Source organism: Manduca sexta, chromosome 27 (assembly GCF_014839805.1).
Source record: "Manduca sexta isolate Smith_Timp_Sample1 chromosome 27, JHU_Msex_v1.0, whole genome shotgun sequence".
Lineage (NCBI taxonomy): Eukaryota > Metazoa > Arthropoda > Insecta > Lepidoptera > Sphingidae > Manduca > Manduca sexta.
In genome coordinates this window covers 4,074,920-4,091,729 of record NC_051141.1, presented here as the reverse complement: position 1 = coordinate 4,091,729, position 16,810 = coordinate 4,074,920, and the positions used below count along the sequence as shown (strand labels likewise).

General features: G+C 34.2%; 1 protein-coding gene across 2 annotated transcripts in view; it reads right to left on the bottom strand.

Moving 5' to 3' along the window:
• LOC115448629 overlaps positions 1-15,824 on the bottom strand; it is a 119,357-nt gene extending 103,533 nt beyond the window's left edge. The window contains exon 1 of one of the 2 annotated variants that reach the window (XM_030176117.2): positions 15,752-15,824. The gene's annotated coding sequence lies outside the window, so the exon portion shown is untranslated. Of the gene's footprint in view, positions 1-15,598 lie in introns of both variants that reach the window. The other variant, XM_030176116.2, reaches the window with a different exon arrangement.
• Between the last annotated feature and the right edge of the window lie 986 nt (positions 15,825-16,810).

Sequence of the window (16,810 nt, the reverse complement as noted above, 5' to 3'; positions counted from 1 at the left end):
TTTCTATAGAGAACTTCTCAGATGTGCAGGTTTCCTCACGATGTTTTCCTTCACCGTTAAAGCGAACGATAAATTCACAAAGAATACACACATGATTTTTTTAGAAAAGTCAGAGGTGTGTGCCCTTGGGATTTGAACCTGCGGATATTCGTCTCGGCAGTCCGTTCCACACCCAACTAGGCTATCGCCGCTTTTTACGGTAATAATAACTAAGCTTATATGTACAATATCGGGCAACATAGGAGTAAACTATGACTAAGAATTTGTTACTACTTCAAACTTATGCACTTAGCACATTGAATCTAAAAACTCTGTCACGTATAGTAGCAATACAAAATGCAATTGTCACAATATCAAAAATATAAGAATGAGCAAGTAAAGCAAACACTTGCATGCGTGATTTTTATCTCCCATGTGCAAATCACGTGGTAAAATCATATTATAAGTCCATCGCCAGTTTTGCCATAACTGGTAGTTAGGTAAAATCGAGCGCGTTACCAGCGCGATGACGGGGGTCAAATCTAATACGTATTTACTATTTTATCTCTTGTCTAGATTTTCATAGAAACCGGGGCAAGCCCATAATGAGGTAGACCGAAGACCTGGTCCTGGCCGGACAAAACGGGATGTGGACTGCCCTGGACAGAACAATCTGCCATGTATTGCAAGAGGCCTACAGTCAGCATTAGGTGAATATGTAGGTAGAAGATTTACAATGTAGTAAGATAATATTATATGACGGTTACAAAAAAGACGAGATAGGTAAAATACTTAAACCCATGTTTCTTGACATATTACGTACTAAAGCAAATATAGGTTAGAGTTAAGGACATTTATTCGTCGGTCTCAGTAAACGATCGCCATCGCTGTGTTCCATCCATCGCAAAAATGAACTAATGAGAATAAATTTTTTTGGCACGCTTAGAAATTACTTATTCTGGTTGGTTTTTTCTCGGCATGGGATTAAGTACTAAGATTGAGATCGTTTATTGAATAAGGCCAAATCACCATTATTGCTACATATAAAATGTTCATACGAGTAATACCTTGTATTCTAATTATGTTATATTCATTATTGGGCCAGAATGCCATTTACTTACTTATCAAAAATATTGCAGTTATAATTTTTTTTTTATTGTATAAATTTAAAATTGATAATTCTTAAACAATAAAATGGTATCAATTCATCAATTCCGTTCTTTCAGTTCACATTAGCGATAAATATAATGCCATGATGAGTCCAATCCCGACAACTAAAGCACTGTCAAATCAAACGGATACGCGGCATTTACCATCCATGTGCGACTACAGGACATATCTCCAGGTTCAAGTAATGAAGATCATCAAATTTAGATTTTTATAAGGATCAAAAGATTTGTGAAAGAAACTAAAGTTTTATTAGGTTATCTTAACATGCGCATTTATCCCGAATCTCGGCGGCCAAGAAATCGAAGTTAATGGAAAATAATGGGCAATCATTAAACCGCCTATTTTAGACATGTTAACAGATTCTCCTTTATAGAAACTGTTATCTACATTAATTATTATCCTTATAGCACTATTGTAACATCAAGTCACATACAACTTGAATAAAAAAAGTTATTGTGGCCGAATTTCCGACTGCGACACTATGTACATACAGTTGTTGAGCGGCGCGTATAAACACGACGTCACGTGTAATTTCCGCGACTGCACGAAATAGTTAAATATGCGGAAACTAAAATTTTCAACTTCAAAACTATTCGCGCGACTTATTAAACCAGGTGTTTCCCTAGACATATGACTCTATATGATCGTATAGTCTATAGGCTATGCGATCATAAAGTTTCAAGTGATTTCACAGACCTAGTAATATTCTCCATTCACTCATTCCTCAACTAGCATTAAACGTCCGCGCCAATCAACCTTCATGTAGGTAATTAGAGAGGATCAAAATGTCATGACGTGACGTCTTGATGTTGATGCTCAATTTTAATAAACGATTAATGCCTTTGTAGCTTTATGGATACAATAACAACGCCACGTTGTTCCTATGAAGTGTCGACGGCGGCGGAGACCTTGACCAATAATTATTAAAGATTTTTTCTGATTGTGCCCTTCAGTGATATTTTACTCGTAATCATACAATAAAATACCTACCTTATTTCTAATCATCCTCGCAGTACTTCTTCTGTTAAACAAATGGAACCTTTTTATTAGAGGCGTTTGGACCGCGACAGTGTGCGCCAAGACTCTCGGTTAAGATTTAAATTTTTGGTTTAGTTATAACAACTGATATGAAAGCCTACTATAATCACAGTCATACATTCAATTTATTTAAAACTCTTCACTGCAATTATTTCTGACAGACTAATTCTTCAAAATGATGTATTTTGTTAATTAATAAATAAAAACCTACTCACCTCAGACGCAATTACCCTAATAGTAAAATTGTAGTACTCGTTTTGCTATGTTATAATAGGTAAGTAATAAACAAGAGAAATTAGATTAAAGAATTTACAAAGGTAGTTCGATTATGTAGACTATTTTTTTAAATAAAGACTATTTTTTGGATTTACATGCCAGGAAACATCGTATTGACTTATGTCATCCTCAATGAATTTGAGCTAAATAGATTGAATATGAAATCAAATCTCCTTTAATACATGCATAGAGTGCGTTTACTATTTATTTATTCGGGGACAGCAGAATATACCTGTCAGTAAATAAATGGCAAATTGAAACAAAGTCAAATCTCAACAAAGTATTTGAAGTACCGAGATGAGTAGCGTTGCGGTGTGCAATAAAATCTATCGATACTTACGTCCCAGCGGCTACAAGTTGTGATTAATGAATAATCTATGCTAATGCGGATGGACAAGGACGTATGCGCTAACCTGGCCGATTGCTTTGTGCTATGGTACATTATTTTTATCATCTAACTACTTATCTTATCTTACTAATATTATAATTGCGAAAGAATATGAAAATGTTTGGATGTTTGTTAGAAGTAAACGCTGGCAACTCAACATATTTGGATAAAATTGGGCACACGGATAGAACATGTCCTTGCCCAAAGGCTTTATCTATACTTTTATCCCAGTAACTTGCTTCTATGGGAAAAACTGTTCTTTTTTTAAGATAGCATCGTTCAGGTGGCGCTATGAACCTTTACAATTTTGAATTGACTTTTGTACCGGGAAAGAATTTTCACGCGGCCGAAGCCAGGAGCCTAAACTAGTAATGTGATTTACTCAATGTTGCTTCATTAAAAGCTCTACAATGGGAGATTCCGAGTTCGATTCCAGCAACACTGAGCGGGTTTATTAAACAGACAAGCGTATTTTTTTTCAGTAAGGAATTAAGTAATGAATAAACTAAAATCTATTTTAAACTCAGACCACCTAAGTAACAGCCATTATAATATATTACTTTGATACGCTCATGTTTTAACAATTTCTTGAACGGAACAATTCACGCATTAGTCGTCAGTCATTGATAAGCCGACCATAATAAACAGTGTTGCCACAGTAAAATAGAAACTAAACACGAAGATTATAATCTTCGCAACAATAATTCCTTTGAAGATACTGGGAAGTTTTAAATACCCTATGATGACATCAATCCCAAAGTAAATATGCACAATCGTGCGTAGACGGTACAGATATAAGTTTTTTGTTTAACTTAAAATTATTTCGTAATCAAAATATCACGCGACAGACAGCAACGACATAAATAAGTATTAGTGTGTTTTATGTAACTGTTTGTCTAAATGCTTTTTATTAAAAGAGGTACTAAAACCAAGTCTGAATTAACGCCAGCCTCCAGACAATATGCATAAAAATATTACTTTTTTTTTTATCAAAGTATGGCTGTTATAATCTAGGAATCATACAAGCACCTTCGAGACTTCAACCAACGTCACCTGGGCCCTTATTCTGTATGATAGTGTAAACGCGTAACGCGGCCGTGTCATGTTATCTTCGAGAAATGTGCGTGGAATGGTATTCTGTAAGCCAAATTTCTATAGTCCTAAACATGATGCGTTGTGTTACGTGCTTGTTACACACTGTCAAAATAACATGCGGGATAGAGAATAAGGGCCCTGCAACTAAACCTTACTCGCAAAGCCTTGACGATCCTACCCGTATCGAAACCATCCTCGCCACATTTATGGCTAATAAAAAAACATACTCATGCTTGCATAAGCGAGGTACACGTGACTGACGTAACTGACCTCTATAAGTCAAGATACTCATTTCCACCGCATGTTTGTTTGTTCTGGCTTCAGCACCAATAACAAACATTTTATAGCATTGTCTCGTCACCATGTTATCTGTTCATATTTTTTATGACTTGTAACTTACATAAAACTCAATGCAATTTTATAATGTACATTTAAAACTTTCTAGTTTTTATAAAATTATACAATATCAATAATGCTAATAACATAGGGCTGATATTGCTTCAAATTCCACTCATATTTCAATTTCACATTATAAAGTATAATACAAGTACTTCTAGATCAGATATGACCTCGCTTATGCAATGCGCCTTCAAAGCCTGCATTTTAGTGTCTCCAAGTCTACATTTGAATCTTTAACTGGAAATTCTTAAAACGAATTTTGGGGATAAGTACCTCAATGATTCTACAATATCGATAAGAGGTATTGTTTATTCTATATGATGTCATTGAATGCAATAAATTATCAGTATATGTATTGGCTTTTCCAAAACATTTAAAAAAAGTAACTAAATTTTGAAAACCATATACATTACAATTGCACATAATACTTTAGTAAACTTTCTTAATAATACAGAATTTGGCGCGAGACTATCTACGTCTAAGCAGGTTGATATTGAAACAAATTTTCACAGAATTCAATGGAAATCGATTCCATGCGAGTGGAACTAAAATGATGCATGGAAATATCGAATTGATATGAGTTTCTAACGGAAAATGCAAGAATACTTTGATAAAATATTAAATTCTACTGTAGCTTCGCCCGACAACTGCGTGTTTTTAGTTGATCCCTGCTTAAAAAAACCTACGGCAATTGGAGGTAACATAACCTCATGTTCGTAAAAGAATCGGAGTAGCAGTTAAGATTAACGCGTTCAAAAAAAAAATCTTCAGTTTAATAATATTTATCCATATATTTTATGCAATATATTCAACGGGAATAAAATACAAAATTCATTTTAGGATAACTCTTTAATCAATAAAATTGATACTCTGAAATCTTGCAATCGTAGCCAAAACAATTCTGACCATCATAAATCAATACAAATTTAATACAATCTGAATGGCTGACACACTGAATACACAACACTTACGTTCATAGGAAATAATCATATATGGACAAGGGCATTGTGAACAAACGTAAGCCGACTTTTGTATGATCGTTGTCAAATATTAACGAATTCACTTTCTATAAATAAGTACACTATCTGAAAATATATTTAACACTAGCTTTTGCCCGCGGCTCCGCCCGCGTTATAAAGTTTTTCGGGCTAAAGTTTTCCGTTATAAAAGTCACGCTATATATTTTCCCGGGAGCCTATGTTCTTCCCAGGGTCTCAAACTGTCTCCATACCAAATTTTATCCTAATACGTTGGGTAGTTTTTGAGTTTAACACGTTCGGGCAGACCGATGCAGCGGGAGACTTTGTTTTATGATATATTTTTGTAGAACTTTTTAAGAGGAACAATCCCGTCATACATTATTGTTGCATAACTTTAACCGTTTACGCAGCGCACGCAACAGAAGCTCTCAAAACTAATAAATTGTCCCCGTTTTTGCATCATGTTTTATTACTGCTCCGCTCCTATTGGTCATAGCGTGACGATATATATATAACCTATAGCACTCCAGGAACAAAGGGCTATCCAACACAATTTTTTTTTTTCAGTTCGAACCGGTAGTTCCTGAGATTAGCGATTACTGCTCCGCACCTATTGGGCATAGCGTGATGATATATATAGCCTACAGCATTCCAGGAACAAAGGGCTATCCAACACAAAAAGAATTATTCAGTTCAAACTCCTAGTTTCTGAAATTAGCCATTACTGCTCTGCTCCTATTGGTCATAGCGTGATGATATATAGCCTATAGCACTTCACGAACAAAGGGCTATCAAATACAAAATGAATTTTTTTAGTTCGAACCGGTAGTTCCTGAGATTAGCCATTACTGCTCTGCTCCTATTGGGTATAGCGTGATGATATATAGCCTATAGCACTCCACGAATAAAAGGCTATCTAACGCAAAAAGATTTTTTCAGTTTGGACCGGTAGTTTCTGAGATTAGCCATTACTGCTCCGCTCCTATTGGGTATAGCGTGATGATATATAGCCTATAGCACTCCACGAATAAAGGGCTATCCAACGCAAAAAGAATTTTTCAGTTCGGACCGGTAATTCCTGAGATTAGGCATTACTGCTCCGCTCCTATTGGGTATAGCGTGATGATATATAGCCTATAGCACCCCACGAACATAGGGCTATCCAACGCAAAAAGAATTTTTCAGTTTGGACCGGTAGTTCCTGAGATTAGCGCGTTCAAACAAACAAACAAACAAACAAACAAACAAACAAACTCTTCAGCTTTATATAATAGTATAGATTTAAGTAAAGGTCAACATCGTACAATCAAAATAATATTTGTTTTAAGAGCGTTTACGCATCCGCGCGCCGTATGTCTCAAAAACAGCACTTTTCGAAGGAGATAATATCCATCAAAACATTATTTTAAAAACATATGAATTAGTAATTATTATAGAAAATTTTGTTGTCTAAAAAGTTAGTAGAGAAAATTTTTAGATTTATTGAGTATTTGTAAATTGTTTAATGATTACTGAACAGAGGTTTTCAAATTTGCGCTTCGAACGTCTATTTCGAAGCTCAAAATATCTTAAACCACTAAGGAACATAACAATATGTTATTTTTATCTAACTAAAAAGATCCTGAAGAAAAAAGTTAGTAGAGAAAAAATATATTATTATGTTTAATTCATGAGAAATAAAAATTCAAAGTATTCGAAAATTTCAGAAATGTTGGTCATTTAAATGATTTTTTTTTATCACTATATCTTACTTAATTGAATATAATATTGGATTACTATAATAGAAGAACATCTCCTTAAAAACATACAATTTAAAAATTCTACAAAATTAGTTCTGTTATTTTTCTATAAATATTTTAAATACCACTATAAAACGCAACGCGCAAATCGTTTCAAATTAGTCCGCCTTGAGGCTTTCTAGAGAGAGGACGTATCGCTCGTCGCTCCGGCGAGACTCCAGTTGGACTTTGCTGTGCGTAGAAAAAATAGTCACGTGTATACAGTGATTGCCACATCTTAGTACTTTAGTAAGTAAAATATTTTTTCCTTTAATGATTGACAATAATTTTAGTAGTTACTATAAATTATTATTATATTATTATGTTTCAGACACAATGAGAAGTAAAGCTATTTCTAGGCAAGAAAAGGAAACGTAACAACGCTGAAACTTCGGCTAAAGCAAAAGCTAAAAGATTGATGTACTAATGTTATAACATGCGTCTGTAGTTATGGTTGTTGCTTTTTACTCATTAAACACTTGAGCATAGTTACTCGAAGGAAAAAATGGAACCTTAAGCTAAAAACAATTAGCCCATTGAAATGTTACATGAGCTTTGTATTTTTAGAGGACCCAATTTTATTTTTAGAACATGTGTGGGGGTCAATAGAAGCTTAATCTCAAGTTTGTAAGGTCGCCCCCTTGTCCCCTGGCCGCCATCATGGAAAAAGGGGAGAAAACACTTTTTTCGCGATATTTCGGAAACTATGCGTCTTACATAAATTTTGTAAAGTCATAATTTGTAGCAAATTGTTTTGCCTACAAATATGTTTATATAACTTTTTGCCCTAAATTAAAAATTAAAGAAGTTATAAGCAAAAATGTGAGAAAATGTTTATAAAAGTCCTAACTCTTTTCTTTGCCATAGAACTAACCAAATTTAACTTAACGAATGTGATGAAGTTAGAAAAGGTATGAGTTACCATTTGGGGATAAAGGAGAAAAAACATATTTGCAGGCAAAACAATTTGCTACAAATCATGGCTTTACAAAATTTTTGTAAGACGTATAGTTTCCGAGATATCGCGAAAAAAGTGTTTTCACCCCTTTTTCCAAGATGGCGGCCGGGGGACAAGGGTGGCGACCCCACAAACTTGAGGTTAAGCTTCTATTGACCCCCCACACATGGCCCAAAAATAAAATTGCGTCCTCCAAGAAACGTCGGGAGAAAAATAAAAAACAAAAAACCGCGATAGAATCCGGAAAATTAGTTTAATTTCAATGTCCTCCAAGAAATGCAATATTCGGTCCTTAAATTGTAATATTTCAATGGACTAAACGCACATTTCAAAACTCGTTTTACGCCCGCGGCGTGCGCGGTTGTATGCGGTACCCGCTGTATTGGCGGCCAACTAGTAGAATCGTGCGGGCCACGGTAGCACCAGCGCGCTCTGTGGTTAGTAGGTGGGCGACTGCAGTAGTCGGTAGGGGAGGGGTGGTTACGGAAATCTGACGCCATTTTCCTCCATCGTGATCGTTTCTGATATGTGTCCATGGCGTTCTGGAACTCAACTGACCGTTAACTGTCCATCTTGTAACCGCCCGCCTTGCGATAATCGCTCGCCAAGTTTGCAGGACATAATCGGAACCGCGGTAGTTACAAATCGCACAGATCTCCGGTCGTCATGAGTTTGGAAATAAAACAGCCGTTTCTCAACCACGGCGGGCGCGAGTAAAAACCGCTTCGTGAGTTCTTAACCTTATAGAATCACTTTGCTGTCCCGTTGTCAAAACGTTTACAACTCGCCAAATACCCATTGCGCGAGTCCCACTCGCACTTGGCTGATTTTTTTGTATAATGCATAGGTACGCTTACTTTCAAATAACAAGGTTTTTGTGTTCACTGATGCGCACTGTTAAGAAAATTCAAGTGACGAGAGACGGAATCCTATATTTTTCTCCTCTTTGAACCTTAGAAATAAGCGATTTGGTAATTTATGTAGCTAGTGAATAAAACTACTAGTAGTAGTTAGTATACCTATCTTCTTAACTATTTGGGCTAGTTTAGGTTTACACGCTCACATCAATTTTACATATAATTTTATCCTGACGTTTAACCCTGTGCAGGTTTCGGCGTCATTATACTTGTATAAATTAAACGCGTCTAGATCCATATGCAGTTTTACTTAAGTATGTAGTGTTTGCGTAAACTTCGATAACAATAATAGTATATTCTATATATTTTTTTTTAATTTTTAGGTAATCGTGCCTGATATTACACTCAAAATAAATAAGGTTATTAAAAGCCGCAAAATTATAGATTTTCAATATTTTTTGGATCAAATTAAAACACTCAATAACCACAACAGAGCAACAGGTTGTAGTATCGAACATTTACAACTATTGAAAGAGAATGTTTGCTTGCAGTCAACATTTTTAATGAAGTGTAATATGTGCAATATGGAATTTAAGCTATTTAAGCGCTAAGAGATATACTGATAGTATGGACGTATATCGTGGAACTGTGAATGGAGCTATGATGACTGAAGTTGGTAGATCAAATTTAAACGAACAGTTAGCTTCCATAGATTTACCAATATTAACGCAAAATGTTTACATGAAATGTTACGACGAGTTAGCTAAATGATTGAAATTAGCTGCAGAGGACAGGATGCAAGAGGCCGCTAGGGAAGAAACTGATAAAGATGTTGCCTGTGGCGATGTAAAAGACGGTATTCCCATACTTACAGTCAAAGCTGACTGCTGTTGGTAAAAAAAAAGTACAGAACCAACTATTTTGCTTCGTCGTGTGTCGCAAATATTATGCACAAACTATGGATATAAAACTGGTAAATTGTTATACATGGATGTACAATCGATCGATTGATGATCGATGTCACTGAGAAGCAATACCTATTAAAAAAACTATCCAAAAAATATAGCCAACTTCCGAAAAAGAAGTCTTTTATTTCTCACTTTTTAGTTATACACCTAAAAATGACATCTCATTACATACACCTTCTGACTGAAAATATAAATTCCAATATGTAATTTCTAATGACTTAATTTAAACTTTCAATACGCTAAATATTAAAAACTGCAGATCTATGGAGTAATTATGTGGTCCATTATAAACATCGTAGCACAGTAATTTTCCTGATTTATTGTCTGATTACGGAGTTCTGGTGCCTATCTTTCGGCTTCATGATGAGCTCCACTTTACTAAAGGGTACTTTCTAAATATAATAATAATAATATCAGCCCTGTATTATATACTTGCCCACTGCTGAGCACGGGCCTCCTCTACTACTGAGAGGGATTAGGCCTTAGTCCACCACGCTGGCCTAGTGCGGATTGGTAGACTTCACACTCCTTCGAAATTCCTATAGAGAACTTCTGAGATGTGCATATGTATTTTTTATAATTACAAAATGATACATATAAACTATTTCATGATGAATTCTTATATATTTAATAATAGAATTCTTTATTTATCATAAATTCATAAATCATAAGTTACATTCCAATTAGATAATTAAAGCGAAAAGATCAAAATTGGTTGGTCTGACTATAAAGATAGCCGACGCGCTAACTCTACGCACACAGCTACGCAACGGCTCTGTGTGAGTGAATTTTGCGAAGAATTACCTATAGTTGACTTCACGCGCGGCACGTAAACGCTCTTAACAATCTGATTCATGTTTTAATTATCGAAAGTATTTATATACATATTGTACTAAGTGTTTCTCGCGGCTTCGTTCGCGTGAATAGCCTTTCCCGATGCAAAAGTCCCTAACATACCAGAAAAATAAATAGTCTATATGTTAGTCCAAGACATAATCTACCTACATGCCAAATAACAATTAAATCCGTTGAATTGTTTCTGCGTATACATAAACATACAAACTTCCAAACATTTTAGACTATCGCATTAATTATATGAGTAAGAAGTAAGATATTTTGATCAAAGGCTTAGTTAGGAAATACTGTGTGATGTGACAAATAGGAAGAATGTGCGAGAAGTAATACTAACTGACACAGATGTTTTTACATTAATAAATTTTGTGAACAGCAGAGGGCTGGCAACAGAACGCGCCCGCCCGGTTATAGATTAGTTCAAATCATATTATAGGGAAATAGAATAAACAATATAATAATGGCGCCAATGACCCTACCTACAGCCCTGATGACTGGTTTACAATATTGTAACTAATAACGAACTATAGGGGTTCAGATGACCATTCGTTTTTTTTATCTGGAAAAAAAGTTATATGGTTTTGTTACGCCTAAGAAAACAACCCGATTCGTCTCCCTGTTAATAGTATAATAATTGGGCTTTAACGATTGTTAATCTATTGGTCTTTGTGGGCGATATTTAACATGACATGAATTGAATTGTTCGTTGCCTACTTACAAACATTGCATAATCAAAGAATCGGCCATCTTAATCATTCAACTGTCCTTTTCATACATTTGGTTAGGAGACCAACTCTTCGTTTTTTACAATAATTTTTAGCTTACAATAAACAAAATAAAAGTAATGCCGATAATTCCACGCCCGCGATTTTTCAACACTAGTTCAAGTGAACTAATCGCAAGATTCGGCTGAGTATTTTAAGCCAAGTGGCTTAAAATACTCAGCCGAATCTTGCGAGTTTTCAATTTGTTATTAGGAAGGACAATATTATTTTTTTTTCTACGATAACAATACGATGATCGTGCTCGTGTCCGATATGGCGATAGGCTCGCCCCCTATCGCTTCATAGGACGGACCACACTTGGCGAAAAATGGGTGTCCTGGTTTCGTCTCTGCATACCCGATTCCCATTCGGGAATAAATACGTAATGTGTGTGTAAATGTGTTTACAAGCTACTTCTCATTAGCCACACACGAAATACAACTGGAACCAGAAGTGTTAGTTCTATGAGATGAATCAGACAGAATAAGTTTCATTCATCTTATTGATTTTTTAAAACGTTGGACATAAGGAACTGTCGAGAAAATATACATTACATGTTTGCGTGAATACAATGTCTACGAACTCATGGAAAAATACAAAATATGTATAAATAGGCATCGAAAACGCATGGCAAATATTTACAAAGCGCAAAATAACTCTGTACCTTATCACACTTAAGCATTTAAAAATATACTTCGCCAACAAACATTAGAAGTGGTTGTATACTGTTGGCATTGATTACATGTCCTAGTTCCACAAGTCCAAGTACCGTCTCGTTCTAGTATTCTAACCGGTATCTGACAAATTAATGAATAAAACTTTACTACAAAGAAACGCACGGCCCCCGTTCAAAAACAAACAAGATTTCTCGTAAAATGTTGTATGCAGTATAGCGTCCGAATGTTTTATAAATATAATTTTAAGCTTGGTGAGAAGGAAAGGGAGTTATAATTAACTCTATTAATACGTTTTTGTTTTTAAACATGCAACATGAATAGAAACATGTACGCCACATGTAGGAGTATGAATTTTCGCAAACTCTGGCCGTTATAAAATATATTCTGCATTTTTCGTAAAGTCTTATAGCCTACATGGTAAAGACTGTCTACAGTTGATACATTATGATTTTAGTAATATCATACAGATCAAACGCCTACCAATTATTAGTAGCGAGTAGTGACATGAGATGCGCTGTAAAAAATATTTTGCGTTGCCAAATCGTGCCATAGCGACTTAATTGTATGTTATTGAACTTTGCATAGCAACAGTGAAGATTTGATAGCGCCGCGTGCCCAATTGAGTATCTAGGATTTCTTTGATAAAAGCCACTTCTGTTGAATAAACAGTTGTTTCATAAAAACTAAAAGGATTGCAACAAAAACATTTATTTTCGTCATCACACAAAATTTTAAATTCTGGTTGCACCTATTTAAGCGCTCAATGAAAACCTAGGAAGGTTAATCGGTAGGTATACATTTTTTAAAACCATATTGTCTTGATTTTGGGATTAAGAATTAAGGGCTCTCTATATTGAGCACGAAAGTACCTACTAGATGGCGCCACGGTATTCCACTATTATTACAGCCGCGGCATGCCCAGCGCTGCCGGATAAACAAATACCAATAATGTCAATAACAAGCCAAGTTTTTGTTTTCAATTAAACAATTATTGTTGGCATCCAAGGTACTTGCCACATACATAATAACACGATTATATGTACCATAATCGTAACCTTAACGCAATGGGTGGGTGCGTAAGTACGCCGACATGACATCACACCGGCATTCAAAAGTATACTCCGAAAGAAATCATTACGAAATATATTGTACATGTCTAAACAAATTAATTAAGCAAGTAAATATTGTTTGGTCCAGCGAATAGAGTGGCGAATAAGATACTATGCGTCACCCAATTTTACACACCGTTAAAAATAAACTAGCGTAAGTTAGCGCATCATAAATTTAACGCCGTAGATTATCTTTACAAATGTAAGATAAAACTGTGGCCAAGAAAAGTGCCTGTAGTTATTACAATATTAAAGGATGTCATAAACACCTGTGCAGGTGTATTCCTAGGGAAAACTTTTGACAAATGTTATAAATATTACGGCATTTTTAATAACAGCTAATGTGTACATATACTAATTATATTTCATTCACTAATTGCAGGCACAATACAAATGTATGGTTTAATTTTAAAAGTAATATACTATTATTTACTATGTTTTTCCTAATGTATAGATAACATAGCTAGACAGAGATTGAGAAAATTTTATTTTCACCCACAAGAAAAGCTTTTGCTGTTACAAAAATCCCTAAAACACTCTAAGCATTACTTGACCAGTGCTATCTATCTATTTGAAAAATGTCATTAACAAATTCTGTTATATTCCATGGAAGCCAATTACATAATTTTTCATAAGAGTAAATTACTGAAATAAAAGTAGCCTATGTGTTAATCCAGGGCATGGTCTACTCATTTGGTGAAATTCACCCAAATCACGCAGCTGCATCTGAGGATGCTTTTACCAAACATCCAAAGATTTACACATACTTTTGTGTTGATATAAGTAATCAGAGTAAAACAAAATGCCATAGTATCATTTTTGTTATTTAGCAATATATGTATATAGATATTATACAATTAAATAAAAGGAATGAGGCATTCTACACTATGTTCTACAGATAGTGATAAGAAAGACTGCATTATTGCCATCATTTATAAATCATCAAGCAATCATCATTTAGAAAATATATAAGATCAATGAAAAAAACAATTATTTAACCTACACAAACCTGCTTCTCAAATGAATTAAAAATGTTTCTACCTAAATGATATGTATGATGTTATTATAGTAGGTAATGTTCATAGACAAAAACAGATTCTTTGCATTTAAATTGATCAAAAAAAAATATATATTGATAAATTGTATAAAGTGATTTTCAGAAACTATCCAATTAAATTTGGCAAAGATTATATTGGTTTGCCAAAATAAACATCAATTTATGTGAAATATTAACCATTAATATATTGGTTTTGATAAGATATGTTACTTCTTCGACCAATAGCACCTGCACTTGTTCACATTTTAATGGTTATGACAAAGAAATTGTTTCGAAAATATGCAACTTTAATTTCTAAACCCCAAAAGAACTTCTTTAAGTCAGTCAAATTAATGGAATATTGATTAACTAGCTACAGTATACCACTCTCTAACCATTAAAATATAAATATATTATTTATAATATTGTATTTAAAAGCTATATTACTCTTTCATTGTAATATGGTGTAAAATTCTTTTAATACTTCCTGTGTTGTTAAATGGATTTTTCTAATACCTTTAATATAGCTATGAAGTATTTACCATTGACTAAAATCTCAAAGTAAAACTTTTGACTGATTAATTAATATCATATGATATCATAAATATTGAAAAAATACTGAAATTCATAAATAAACTTAGACATAATCGCTATACCAAGACTAAATATAATCAACTGATTATAATTTTAATAATATCAATTTCAATTTCAGTCCCAAATCTCGCCAATAAACCTTGGTTAGTGATAAGTGCATACAAACAAATGTTGGTTTCACACAAGATTACATATCTGATAGTAAATTGCCAACAATGTTTACTCACAGCTGTCAAAGGTTAGGGCACCATACCAGGAGTATACTTGCACCAAACTAAATAAATTAAAATAGATGCGTATGCGTCATCATAACTGATGATTGATGGTGTAACGTACCCACTGGAGAGTAAGGTTTAAAAAACTATTGAAGGTAGCACTCACTACTAACTGTAGCCATTTATTCCAGGTTCAGTCTTATTACAATTATACGCGATTGGAGTATAAAGTTGAGTGCTGTTATCGAGCATACACTCAACAATTCATCGAAAACATCACTCTAAATGATATTGGAAACCCCAAACGGGGCTTTACTTGGCCCGGAAAAATTGGAAAAAATCTTTTATATTGCATTAATACCAATGTAAGCAATTAATAAAAATATTTGTCATTCCAAAACTACGCAGGATCAGCCGTATAAGTATAGGCGAAGGGGAGACGTGACCAACAATCTTAGAACGCACCGTAAACACATCAATAACACACACACTGTATGCTACGTAATTATAACACGAGTCTCAAGACAAACATTTTAAAAATAGTCACATCAAATTTACACTATATTTAAAAAACCGTAAAATCACGTGAAAATACGAAATTTTAGAAAAATCACTCACTCGAAACACTTAAATTTTCTTTTGACAATTAGCGAAATTCTCACTATAGACTTTTTATTTTTTAATGCGCCACTGTAGGGAATATTAGTCTTTTGAGCGTTGGTAAAAATCAGGTCAAGTAAATTTTTCTGTGTTACCAATAATAAACATTAGAATTTTATTTGATACAACGTATTTCTTTGACTTCGCCCGTATGAAAACCCTTTCTTGCTAAAAAGTTTATAACCACTGTAGTGATTCCTAGCACCAGCACCAACTATTTAAAAAAAAACATTACTTTCCATGGGAGCAAAATATGGTTTATCCGTATACCAAATTTCATCAGAATCCGTTACGTTGTTTTTATATTTACGCGTAAAAACAAACAAAAAATCTTTTTTTTTTTAATGTAACCAACAAATAAGAGTAGGTACTTAAAAAATAAGAGATTAAGCATAGAAAGCAAAGAAAGCCTGAAATATATGTGATTTTAAAAAATACTAAATCATTTTATTAGCCTCTAAACTTTATTATTCAAAATAGATTTTCAAAATAATGATTAACCACCTACTGCATTCTTATAAAATATTTATGCAGATTTATAGTTTAGATAGGTCCAACTAAGTTATTTTTATAAGGTCTAAAACCTTCAATTTTGTGATTTTTGTAGTTACATTTCCCCAAATGATTCCAAGCTCCACATGTTTGCCACTTATTTTATCCAATAACTTTTAGGTTCGTTAGAATTTGTTCGAAATAAAATATCAATATGTACCTGCCCTTAAAGTGAAGTAATAAAACAATGTGTTTTACCTATGTTTTAGATGACACTAGGTGACCCAATGTACATGTTTCACCTACAATTTTATTTTTGATCAGCAATATTACATTTTATATACATATATGAAAGAAAAGCTGGAAAAGCTTATATTCAGAACCGGGAAAAATCATATTTTATTGACGGCTTGATCTATTCGGCCCGCCGCGCCATGCGCTGATGGACGTAGCACCTATTCAAAAATGCTCGCCGCATCGCATCTTCGCGTTCCGGCCCGGCTCATACTATTGGGCACTTACTTT